Source organism: Amphiura filiformis, chromosome 9 (assembly GCF_039555335.1).
Source record: "Amphiura filiformis chromosome 9, Afil_fr2py, whole genome shotgun sequence".
NCBI classification, from domain to species: domain Eukaryota; kingdom Metazoa; phylum Echinodermata; class Ophiuroidea; order Amphilepidida; family Amphiuridae; genus Amphiura; species Amphiura filiformis.
In genome coordinates this window covers 16362168-16376378 of record NC_092636.1, presented here as the reverse complement: position 1 = coordinate 16376378, position 14211 = coordinate 16362168, and positions in this window count along the sequence as shown.

Sequence of the window (14211 nt, the reverse complement as noted above, 5' to 3'; positions counted from 1 at the left end):
AACTCTGTAGGCCTACTCATCTACATTTACATCTGTGTGGCTCTAGCTACGAATGCAGGCATCCATTATTAATACAAGAGGATAGAGTGGTCGTTATTAATTTCTCGATCGAACCACGATCGTATATCGTGTATTTTAAACTACCGTACAACCTTGAATACAATGCTAACCAATCGCAAAAAGTTATACATTGGCATGGTTAGATTCACTGCTGCAAAATTACCCATGCTTACATTGTGCAGTGCACGGCTGCACACACAAAATTGTCACGCCATTGAAAGCTGCATTCATTCAATTGGAATTCCCACTATAGTGTACTACTTTTTACTGGAATTTCAATTTACAAAGTCATTTTGGGTGGGCGCTTATTTTTTACCTGGTTTACCTAATTTTTTTGTAAGGGCCGTTTATTAAAGACAAATTTACCTACGTTAGGCCAAAAAAAAAAATTGTTTGTTTGTCCACGTCCGACCGACCGTGTACCCTGGTCCCGACCGTTTTTGTTTTTTTTGGAATTTTTTTTTTTTTGAATTTTTCAAAAAAAAAAAAAAAAAAAAATTTTTTTTTTTAAGTTTTTTTTTTTTTCGGTTTTGTAGTGTCCCTGGACCTAGACCTAAATGCTAGGATCATTCATGGTTGACCTAAAAAACCAAACAATTTCAAGATGTTTTGTATTTTAATATGAAAATTGATAATTTGTATTCATGTCATAGTCTATTAATGATTTCAAAATGCATTGAATTTGAATGCATTTTGAAATCATTAATAGAGTATGACATGAATACATGACATGACATGAAGTATCAATTTTCATATTAAAATACAAAACATCTTGAATTTTTTTTTTTTTTTTTTTTTTTAGATCAACCATGAATGATCCTAGCATTTAGGTCTAGGTCCAGGGACACTACAAAACCGAAAAAATAAAAAACTTTTTTTTTTGTTGCAATTTTGGGTACCCGGTTACCCGCCCGAAAAATGCGCTGGTACCCGGGTACAAAATTACCGAAAATGCCAGGCCTATGCAGAACCATCTCAAGAGTTAAACCAGTGAAGTGCTGTGTGTTTGGACTTATTTACCAGTCTTGTCAGTTGTCAGTTTCAAGTGCAATATCTGTAAAAAGAAAAAAAAAAAAAATCCGACCTACCGACCCAACTATTTCATAAGCCTTTATGGACAAACAAACAATTTTTTTTTTTGGCCTTATATAGGGTCCTGAGACATTCCAGTAGCTTTGCTGATGCAGTAAATGTATTGCAAGTTTACACATAATTTCAAATCCTCAAGCTATTTCACTGTATCAACGTCTATCAGTCACTTCAACATCAATGGTACCCTTTTAGCAAATTGAAAATACCCTGGGTGGGCGCTTATTGGGGTATGGGCGCTTATTGGAACGAATACGGTAGCTGTATTCCAACTGTGATCGTATTTTGCATATTTCAAAATACAACATGAACGCACAAGCTTGCAGTACCAAACAATCACAAGTGCGTTGGCATGTTTGGATTCACTTACAGTCAAACACGCTGGCATACATCATCACGCATCACGTATGTCAGGCTGTGTTCATAAATTGGAATTTCCACTATAGATACAAACTGCAGCAAGAATTAGTTTCAGTCATACTGCGGAAGACGTGGGTATGTTGGGGTTGATGATAAGGAAGGGGTGCATCTATTGGTGAACTTGATAAAAATAGTGCGAGGGTTAGTGCTGGTATCGACAAGGCTTTGTCGACAATTGCGACAAAATTGTTGACAAAAGCACTTAATTGCTGATTGACTTGATTGTCAACATGTCAACAAGAGCTTTGCATGTTTCGACAAAAAGGAAACAAATACTAAGAAAGCTCGAAAGGTTTGACATCCTAACAAAAATTTACCAAGGTGTTTTCAGGATTTCAAATTCTTTACATCTTTGTCGATTTCCCTGACTTTCTGGTCGTGTTTCTTTAGCGTTTTCATCGTGACTTTTTCGATCTAACGCACACGCTGGTAGCATCCAATTCTTTCACTCGGCAGTCACCATTATCGCTGTCACGCAACATTGGCAAACAGGGAAAGTCCCTTATGATCAACTGATGACATCATTACCGTATTCCCTCAAATAGCCCCCCCCCCCCTACAAATAACGACTCCCACCACTTTTTTCAACCAAGATGTTTCAAAAATGCCGATATTTCAATGCTATTGTTTATAAAAACAAAAAATAAAAGCACTGGCACCGAAGTATGTGCTCAGTGGAAAAGATAAAAAAGTTGCTCACATGGTCGATAATAGCAGCAATAATTGGAGAAAATCTGGTTCATAGAACGTCGTCGTTTTAGCGTGACCTTTAAGCTTAGGCTAAAGAAAAAATGTTTAGTTGTCCTCAACCGACCGACCCAAAAAATTGGAAATCTTGGGTCAGGTTTTTTTTTTTCAATCACTTTTTTAGAAGAAACCTTTGGACAGAATCAAGGGCTTTTATATTTGTTATTCACTCATTTTATTTATTAAATGCATATTGATTGAAAACAAGAAGTATTTCTATTTAAATCCAGTCCAAAAACACACAATTTTTTTACCATAAAATGATCAAGCATTTGTCAATACTACTACTAGCCTTTTCAAAATGGAGGAAAATTCGAGGAAGAGTCCATGGAAAAAAAAAAAAGGATTGACCTACCGACCCTCCAAATTTTTGTCTTGGAAGGGCAACCAAACAATTGGCCTTATCTAATGATTTTAACAGGAATTGTCGTGCTAAAAATGACCTCTATTAAACGCCCCCGTTTGGAAAATGCAATGCCCCCTGGGGCGTTTATTCGAGAAAATACAGTATATTTATTGAAACAAGCACACTGATTGGGTATTATGCGAAATGGGTTAAATATGAGCCAATTACAGAGACTGTTTATTTGCGATTTGACCTTTCACACAATGTTTTTTTCATCTCTATCTCATTCTGTACCACTACTGTACACTCGCAACATACGATAGCATAATATTAAATTCTAGCAAGCGCCAAAACGAAATCAGAGAAGGAGACGCAAATCATGACTCGTGTTTATCACTGTAATTTTTACAGGTATTTTATTTTCATCAACCTTATTTAGGCGATGTTCTTATAATATTAGCATACATGTATGTTTACATTGTAAAAAATTGCTATACAAGCTGAAATTTGTGTAGTAGGTTGTCCAAAATGGGGAGCGTATTGCTCCACGACACCAGTTAAATCGAACCCTGTCGACAATGAAAATGCTTGAACCAGCCCTAGCGAGGGTACACAAAAAAGAGTTCCCGCGTAATCAAAGCTTTTAAAGCCCTGATGCTCAGTCAGATGAACAATATCATCATCATGATACATGCACATGATTATATTGTCAGTCACCACTGGTCCAACTGTGCTGGCATCAGCTGAATTCATGTACGGTACGCTAAAAGGGCACAGCTCTTTGATGGTGTCACTGATGGTGACTCTGACCTATCCAGAAAATTGGGGTTTTTTTTGCATACCAAATATTATTTAAATTAAAATGTTTTACTAGTGTAAGAAAAAATATTAAAAATTAATATCGGGGCAATCAATTTTTTGTCCGGCAATTAAAACTCTGAAGAGCTGTGCCCGATCAGGCAATTCAAGTAAAGCTTAGTTACGGAGTATTTAAATGTAAAATTTGGCGTCAAAACCAAGTACAAAACATCTTGAATCAGTCCTCAAATTTTTCAATGCTACCCACTGCATGATATCCACAAAATGCAAATTGAACATGATGTTCCATGACATATTGGTGTTATTTATATAGTTTAGCCAATTATAAAACCTGTTTCATGCATGCATTATTAGGTCAATGACGTCAGCTGGCGATGATTTACATATATGTATACAGATTAAGACATAGTAGTTGGCAAAAATACGTAAATCGTGTGCCTTATCTGACAAAATTTCAATGCACATTATTTTCCACAAGAAACAAACAGTAGTGAATGAAATGTTTAGTTTTTAAATTGCTTTTCATGAATACTCATAAATATGTATCAAATTAACTGAGAAAAACTATGTAGGAACTGCATGCATAAGAATGGAACTGCCAAATTCGACATACTTTGATGAGTACCATATGTGACTTTATCACCAGTTGTTGCCCGGAAAAGGGGTAATTTTTGTGCAATTTCCGGCTATATTTGACTATTGCCTGCCTATAGGCATCAAAACCATGTACCCATTTTAAATCAATTTCAGTTGATTACATGGTTTTTCAGATACAGCCAAATATTAAGGGGAACTTACTTTTTTTTTCAAGTGGTTGTCTATGTTCCAAAGCATATATATGACTCCCAATTTCCCAAATTATCAAAAAAGCTGGATAGCTGTTACACCTGAATGCTTAGGGCATTAATATATGTACAGCATCCAATGGAAACAGCACATAAGTATAGTGGGAAAAAAGGGAAATTGGCAAACCTGTGGGAAATTTTCAGTTCAGTTGTTTTTTTTGGTTGGTTGGTTGATTTTAAAAGAATGGAAAAAATTACTAGAAAATAATTGACCTTGAAGAATCTAAAGACCATGGTGAAAATAAGCAGGCTACGGCAGTACGGCACTTGTTTCAAGCAGATGAGTAGCCCATTGAAATTAAAATTTACAACAGCGAGCCACACTTTTTGCCCTGAACCTTAGCCCGTCACCATACAGTCCATATTAAGATACTCAAGAAATAAGAAATGTTGAACCTAAAAAGGGTTTCTGTGCAATGCAAGGTCAGAATTTGAGATATCATTGTTGAAAGTAGACTTGTGCCATTGGATATTAGACCATTTTGGTTGTTACTAAAACAAAAATGAGTCCTGTTTAGACTGGAGTGAGTCAACTAAATTAATTCAGGTGAGCGAGGACTTACTTTTGTCCCAAACTGACTCCTGTTAGAAAGCTCTTATTTTAACCCTTGCTCAAGACCAATGGAAAAGTTGGTTCCTTGACTCATTTCCTATAAGATCAATGTATTAATATTGAGACGTACACTGCAGATTTTTAGTTAAACTGGAAAAATATGGCTGGTGCCATCCAACTGGCCTTAATACTGCAGGTTCACCTTTCACTACATGTATAGCCAACAGCAATGTTTCCTCTTGACCGCCCACCCCTGGAAGCACTAGTACTTCCTCATCCATCAATTTGTTATTTGCCATGATTTTCTATTTTAATGGTCTGAGTGCTAACCATAGGCTCCAACATAAAAAGTTTTGAGATATTTTCTCAAAATATTAAGAGCTAACTCAAGAGCCTCTGAACCAAAACAAGGCTTGTTTGTACTCATTTTAATGCATTTTTCATGCTGATTTCAAATGTGGTCATGAAATTGTACACTTCTGAAATTTTTTGAATTTAACAAATTGAAACTGTCATCTGCAGTAGACACCCGCATGGAGAGAGTTCTTGGGGAACAGCCTATTAGTCTAAAAAGGGTCAAAAGTTAGGGTTTATGGCATTTTAACACTAGGGTCAGCGTTAAGTTTAGGGGTAGGGTTAGGCTAGAATTATGTTTAGGGTATAAGATTGTTGGGTGCACATACAGGATTAGGGCTTAGGTTAGGGCATATATTTTAAAATCTATGGTTAGGGTTAGGGCGAAGTTTAGGGCTAGAGGAAAGGATTAGGGTCTATATTTCTAAGAGATTGTAAACAATGATTTAGCCATACTAGTGTTATAAAGGGGAATTGTGTGATTGAAGTGCACTACTGCACTAGTTATTATTTATTTACATGTTTTCTTTTTAATTATTAATGTGGACTCTTTTTTTGTCCTGTGACTTAAGGTGGTATTGGATGCATTTTCTAGAAATTAGGAAATGCTTTGAGCATGTTGTAAACAGATTAATTGAGTAGGGTAAAGTACACTGATCAATATGCCTTTTGTTTGACAAATCGGACATGCGGTTTCCATAATACATCAATTTATATGCTCTTTGTATCCTATTGTTTTTGTCAATAATCAATATAGTTAATGAGCTAAAAGGACTGCAAAGGCTCATTAATATGTCATTTTTGCCAATATTTTGCTAAAAATCAATGCATAAATGTTCAGGGTACTTTTACTTTGCATGCTTTTGCCCTGAAACTTGATCAAAGTGTTTCTAATATGTTCTAATGTATTATATAGTGAAGCCGCCCTCTGATTTGCATATTTGCATAATTAATGAGCTAATTTGCATAAATGCTAATTAATTATGCAAATATGCAAATTAGGGGGCGGCTTCATTAATATAATACATTAGAACACATTAGGAACACTTTGACCAAGTTTCAGGGCAAAAGTATGCAAAATAAAAGTACCCTGAACATTTATGCATGGATTTTTAGCAAAATATTGGCAAAAAATATATGTTAAAATGAGTTTCTCCAGTCATTTTAGCTCATTAACTATATTGATTATTGATAAAAACAATAAGATATAAAGGAAATATAAATTGATATATTGGGAAAACTGTATGTCCGATCTGCTTCAAACAAAAGGCATAATGATAGGTGTGCTTTGCTCTACTCAATTAATCTGTTTAAAACATGTTTAGAGCACTTTTATAATGCCTCCAATACCACCTTAACATGTAGGTAGCCATAAAGGAGAGCTTGTGATAGTGTACTCCGTAGTATGTTTGTATCTGTTTGTTCGTGGGGTGTTCCATTTTGTTTAGTTTATGTTTTTCATTTCATCTGATAGGCCTTATTTCTGACTTAATCCTATTGCAGTATGTTTGAACTTTGATGGCCATTTCAAGGTCATCTGAGGTCAAATTACGTGTAGTAAAGATTATTAGGTTTTTTCTTTTCTTTCCATTTTTTCACAATATTTTTTCACAATTTTATCTTTAGTGCAAGTTTAGCTTTATTGCAATAGAATTTGGTGGAAGTTGTCATGAAGGTCTCACACATTGGTAAGGTCAACAGAGGTCATCTTCATGGTCATCTAGAGGACAAATTAGTAAAGATAGATGGATTCAAATGAGTTGATTATCTTTTACCAATATAAAACAGGAATTGTTGGTTTAGTCGCTGATCCGGGTTTCTTTCCAGGATCTAGTACTTCCCTATGCTTAGATAACAGTGAAAACTCAACAGCCAGGACAGAAGGTTACAAAGATCCAAGTTTTTTCTCACAAGTTATCCATTTCTGAGGAAACATGGTGGGTGTTATCATCAATTTAGGCATCCCAAAATTAGAGTTCAAATTTGGATTTACATGGGAGTTGTTTGAACTGATTTTACATTTGATGTTTGTGCTTGCCACCACATGCTCAGTGCTTGATGGAGGGCATCATGGTCAGGAGAATAACAGGATGAGTAAACGCTTTGGTAAAGGTTCATTTAAGCTTGATGATGCCATAAAGTTGCATGAGCAGAATATGGCATTGAGTATAGACCACTTGACATCATTGTTTATCAACAAAAGCGAGGGACTGGTCTATCGATATGCTTGAACGAACCACAACACTCTTCAATGGCTTTCTTGTACTATATGAAATGTGGTGGGCGATTAAAAAACCATGTGCCCTGAGCAAACTACGATGCGTACCCACACTGCAGGGCAAAGAACAATGGATATTGCCATAATTTGCGCGCATACTGCCAGGCAATGATGTCACATGTCAAGTGGTCTATAGGTTAGACATAAGTCATTATCAATTCAATTCACAGTTAGCTAGCCACCCATGCAGCCATCATATTGGACAGAACGGGCAGTGTACTCCTGGGAGAGGCAAAATTAATGTACTGTAACATACGCTAAATTATAAAAATAATGCTTGAATAAGTTATGTGTACTCGAAACAAAACCAGACTAATAAATAAAGGCTATTGCCATAGCTATAATTTCAAATGACTGAACCTCCAGAAGAGGCAAAAGGTCTGGTTTAAATTTTTTCAGGGTCAAATTTGGGACAGAATTGACAAATCCTAGCGAAGACCCTGACAGTCAGTCAGTGGTGGCGTCTGGAATTTTTGTGGGGGGGGGGACTGAATTTTAGGAGGGCGTGGCAAAATCAACCAATTTTTGTGCAAACAGTGACAATTTTTATAATTTTGGGGTTTTTACTTGGGGGGCAACTGGGTGCAAGAAAAATATTGGGGAAAATGCTTCCCGCCTTCTCCCGTAGTGCCGCCAGTCAACTCATACAATTACACATATATTTTTCAATCATCCAGTAATATTTGAAGACTTGTCAATTGGTTGATAATCCTTATTAGCAATCAGTTTGTGATAAAAAATTGCATGTAAATGTCTGTATCAAGTCCATTTTTTATCATTATGTGCATGTACTTTTAAAAACACCTACTCCTGGATAGATATATAGTCCTTAATCTGCACCTAATGCAATCAGGAAAAACTCAATTTCTGGGTGTTGACAGACTTGACGAGTGCCGTCTTTAGTCAATCACTGGTCTTTGTTTTACATGTATTTTTATATTCATGACAAGTAGTTATTTTTATAGATATGATACCTGTTTGTCTAGCTTATCTGCATTGAAAAGGGCACTATACACAGGCCTCGAAATAAGCCAAATTTCTGAGGGCCATTTGGGCCCTTGATCTTAAATGTTTGAGGGCCCTCACAAATTTTTGTGGGCCCGAATTTGGGCCATTGGTTTTAAAACCTGTGAACATGATGAACCCCACAAAAAGTGAGCAAATTGCCACAATTTTTGGGTGGCCATTTGGGCCCGCCGGATGTGTTTTTTGTGGGTCTTCACTGATTTTCGGGGGCCAAGGGCCCTTGGGCCCTCCTTATTTCGAGCCCTGACTATACAGCATTCCAAGGGAAAGCATTAGAAAAGTAATTTGTGAATAACTTGTCATTGAAGGCTAAATCTGTAAATTCATCATTAGGTTTTTGTTTTTTATATAAAGAAGTGAACAAAATGAAAGAAACAGAAGTGATTTCTATGTACAGTACTCAATTTCTGTTTTGATATATATGTTTGACATTTGAAGTAAATATGCCTGGAAGATATAATCTATACACATTGTCCACACCAGGTAAATAATTATTTTGTACAGGCACTCAGGCAGTAAACGAATTGGTCTATAAAGGCCTAGCCAGCTGCTGAGAGTAGCTGAGCTCCTTCTGATATATCAAATAATATAGCTTTTTTTTAAATTTGTGATATAATCAATTTTGTGGCAAATTATTAGCTAGGAGGAAAAAGCCGTCCATCATTTGAAAATGTTGACCTTTCATACTGAAGATATACATTTTCTCACCAAAAAGACTTTAAGGGGGTACTACACCCATTGGGTTTTTTTGCGGGTTTTCTGCATTTTGTGGAGAAATGAGAAAAAAAAATTGGTCAAAGTGGTATGCAAAATGAAGGGGCAAATCTTCTCGTTCTATTGGTGGCATCGGTATCAATGTAGCTTACATGCTTTTAAAGGTAGAAGCTCGGAAGAGGTACATAGACCTCGATTCACAAAATCGAGTTTCTTTAGAATTTCAGAATTGATACGTTAAACCAATCACTCACCCTTGTTAAGCATTTGTGACAGCGTTAAAAGTACCAAAATTATTTTTGGGGAAATTAATTAATTATGCACAGCTTTGAAAACACTAATATGCATCAATTTCATGTTATCAATGAAATTAAACTTATTTCCTCTCTTCTAGTGGACAATGATATGCAAAATTTGTGTTCGCAAGGCAGCATATTTGTTTCAGGTTTGATAAGGTTGAAATTAAAGAACGGTCAATGCCTTGGTTTTCAGTATTAGGTGAATTTTTGCTCAGTTTTCTGAGGAAATACGGGAAGCTTACAAAACATGATTTATAATGCATTTGTAATGTGAATCGGTATGTTCACAATGATAACAGCTAAATGGGACACTCTACTAGTTCACGTGTATTAACAGTTTCAGTCACTTACCTGTACCGCATGCTGAAATCATTCCACTTTAAGAAAATCCAGTATAAATACAGTATAAATCCATGAAACTCTCTGTATTCGCTTGCCGAAAGACTTCCGCATACATTTTTGTACAGACGCCATGATTTGGTTTTTCTAGCGGTGGGCGATTCGATACCATTTTGGTATCGGTCATTTTTCGATTTATTTTTATGGAACGTACAGTGACGTAGGCCTATTGAAAACAAAAATAATTATTCGAAAATTGAAAAAAAATATAAAAAAAAAATTCTTTCATTCTCTATTAGCGACTTCAGGTAGCGAATAAATTGTGTGTGGTAGGCCTATAGGGACCGTCGACCGTTCACAAACACTTGCTGGGGGGGGGGGCTGAAGCAAAAAAAATTCATCACAAAAATTTTCGGGGCCCCCTTTAGCCTACAGACCTATCATTCACATTTAAAAGTGTATAGAAACTAGTTTACGCTTAGGAATCCTCATTTCATACAATGTTTCACACACCCGAAGTTTTCGTGTTCTTGAGCATTGTAAAGTTGCAACTGTTCGAATCCAATCAAAGTAGGCCTAATTGCAAATCTTTTACAAGATATTTTACAAACACCACGGTTATATGTTATGAAAGATTTGAAACTATAGCCAATGTATTGGTTTTGTTTAATGTTTACAATTAAAAAAAAAAAAAAAATTGTGTTAATAATGTTTTAAACTTAAATTGTCAACAGAAAGAGTCCGCTGATCATCAGGTTGTATGTCTTCTTTTAACATGAGTGGAAACAAAGGAACCCGAAGAATGTGCAAAGTTATTGACTTCGCTAGCATCTTAAATTTAAACTCTGAGTCAAAAATAAGCTTTGTTTCATTAATTAAAAAGAAAGCTGTAAAGTTGTTGTATCTTGTTGGTAAAGTGAAGTTTGCTACTGGTTTTATTATTACCTGTGTTGCGGTTCGAAATCCCACAAAGAGTAAGTAAGTTCGTTATTAAATGTGGTTGGTAGGCCTCAGTACCCCCCTCCAATCCCCAACATAGGCCTACACATTGACTCAATTAAGGGGGTACTACACCCCTGCCCAATTGTGTGCCTATTTTTGCATTTTTCTCAAAAATTATGGCGCATTGGGGACAAGTAAGATATGTATATTATAGGGGCAAGGACTACAACTACTGCACTGGAAATTTTATTTCAGCACAGCCAACAGTTGTGGAGTTACAGTCAAAAATGAGGGAAAACCAATATTTGATCAATAAATCAATAACTACTTGCTTTGTGTTGCTGTATTTTCAGTACAGTAGTTGTAGTCCTTGCCCCTATAATATACATATCTTACTTGTCACCAATGTGCTATAATTTTGAGAAAATTGCAAAAAATAGGCTATAAAATTGGACAGGGTGTAGTACCCCTAAGCATGCTGGATTCAGGTGGCTGACGCCCCCAAATAAATAAATAAAGAGAAGAGAAGGGAAGAAAGGAGAAAAGAGAAGAAAATGGAGGAAAGGAGGAGAGAAACTAAATTGCACGTAATTGAGTAGGCCCATGTGTAAATAACCGCACAGTCGGGACGATTGGAAGTAGGTCCTATAGAGGCCTGCGATTATTTTAGGCATTGCTTGAAGGCGGGTCCTCGTCCTAAAAGCATGTGAAAATTACTCTTGGTACGCCCGATATGCAGGGCCCCTCACATTTTGCCACCAAAGTCAGTATTAAGACGGACTCCATAACGACTTCATCGATTTATGCATGCTTTAGTAATTGCCAATCTCAAGTTTTGCAAATTGAGTTCGGGCCCTTTTTCTGTTTAAAGCAATTGATTCAAATAGTAGTGTAAAAACAATGCACCGAATGGCTTCAATTCGACCTTCATTTTTTGCAAATTTTTCAAACTTCTCAGGGGGGAACATCCGCCCTCAGACTCCCCCTTGCGTAGGCCCTAGTGGATAAACATATGATCATTTTCGCTCTTCTTCCAACATTTGCAAATTGAAGCCCAATTTGCGGTATAGGCTTACAGGGAAAACTTGTCCAAGGAAGGTTTCATGGACCATCATTTTACAAATTTGCAGCTTTTTCAAACTAAAATTTTACACACTAGTACCAAAATGGTCCACCAAATCACTTCAATTTAGTCTTCATTTTACCCTCCCCTGCGTAATCGATATACAAGTGGCCATTTTCGCTTCTGCTTTACGATTTATGTTTAAAACAATTTATAGGCCCTACGATAATAGGGAATTGAAACTTGTCCACGAAAGGCTCTCACAAATTTTCGGCCGCCAAACTAAAATTTTACACTAGTAGGCCTAGGCATAATAGTGCCAAAATTGTCCACCAAATCGCTTCAATTAGATCTTCATTTTGCACACGTTTTTTTTTCATTTCTGAGGGGGGAACACCCTCCCTCAGACAACCCCCTGCGTCGCGCAAGCGCGCTCCGCGGCCATTTTTTTTTTCATTTTATTTTTTTTTTCTACAAATTCGACCCACACCCCCTGACTGCTCTAGATCGACAATGGGTACCAAAAGCTGGTATCGCCCATCCCTATGGAGATTGACTACGTACTCTCGCTAAATAAAAAATCCCTTAAAAAGGGATGAATAAGCGTCCTTATCAACCAATCAACTTTAAGGCAAATAGGTGAAAAGCGATGTTTTTTCATATTTTTTTAATTTCACACGATCCGTGCATATATCGCCTAGCTATAAATGAAAAAATATTTTTTAATACCAATCAAACCAATATATGGGTGTAGTACGCCCTTAAATATTTAGGGCCTTTTTGGAAAAAAAATGTATATCTTCATTCTTCAATACGAAAGGTCAAAATTTTCAAATGATAGAGCGCTCTTTAGCCAAAGTTTACTTCGAGGACTGTTAAATATCAAAAGTATTAAAAAAACCCACAATTTTTAATAATTTGCCATACAATTTGTATTACATGTATATCACAAATTTCAAATAATCAAACTTATTTGATATCAGAAGGACATTCCTCGTATTCAAAATACAATTTGGTGTGTCTGGTGTGCTCTTAGGTCCCACAAAAAATACTGTGTAAACGTTGCTATGACTTCAAACTAAATGGTTCATTTCCTGAGTCTTGTTGCATCTATTTATCCATATACTTACAGATCATTGCAAAGTACAAGATGCTACTGGGTGTACAAGTCAGTAGCAGCTAGCCAGTCATCCCTCAAGCTACATTGAATCAGCTACTGCTCTCTCACCAAGTGTATACACAGTCAGCTTGCAGGCCTAGCAGGTAAGACTAGCTATATAATCAACCTCTTGTGGGCACATTTCTTCGGGTCCATGCAAGAACGCCGTAAGTGACATTTCGGGTAAAATTTAGTTATTCATGAATGATAAAAATATAAATTAAATGCATGCACACATTTTAAGCTGTTTGACAAGCCTTACATGTAGAAGCAATTGATTTTTTAATTTTATTATTAAAGCCATAATGTATGATTTCTCTCAAAATTTCCTTATTCTTCACCAAACATCAAGAAATAATATTATTAGTTTATAACTGTCAGGAAAGGTTTTTTCCATTTTAAGCCAAAAGAACCCACTAGGCTAATTTAGCTGTTCAAGACGGAGTTCTATGGGGGATTTAAAATTTGCTCTGTTGACCTACTAACACAACAAATTTGGCTTGTTCTGTTTTAGTGTGTTGCAAATATACTTTTGCAAAAAGACAACATTTTTGCAATAGCACGACAATGTCGCTTTAGTAACATCATAATCAACCCACAGGCCGATCAGACTTGAATGAATTTTGCCAAGTATAAATGGAACTCAAAAAACTTAATGTCTTGAAAACCCAAATTTGAAATGATTGCATCATGATATTTATGAAGAACTTTCAATTGATGTGAATGTCCTCAAAATGTGACGCAAGAAAGCAAAGTTTAGGTTTATAAAAAACGTGGGTATTTGTGACACTGTCTGATCCAAAGTATGTATTACCATCACCAGCATGCTATACAATGTAAGTACCTCAGTTTTTATATTCATGAGTCGCTTGCATACATGTGTACTTGGCAGCAAAGTTATGAATTTGTTATGTGTCCATTTTTTATCACTTTAAGTGTGCTGAAGCTTGTGGATCGTCATCTAGGCATTGTGCCTGTGCCTGTGCGTAGCTCACTATTAATCACTGCGCTTATGTTTTGTATGTTTTTGTTCCTGATTTTTGCCGATATATATATATACATGACATTTTTTTTGTATATCTCAATTTCATTATTGAGCCATTAAACATATTGGATAGAAATTGGTCTTTGAATTATCTGCAGTTTAAAAATGAACTA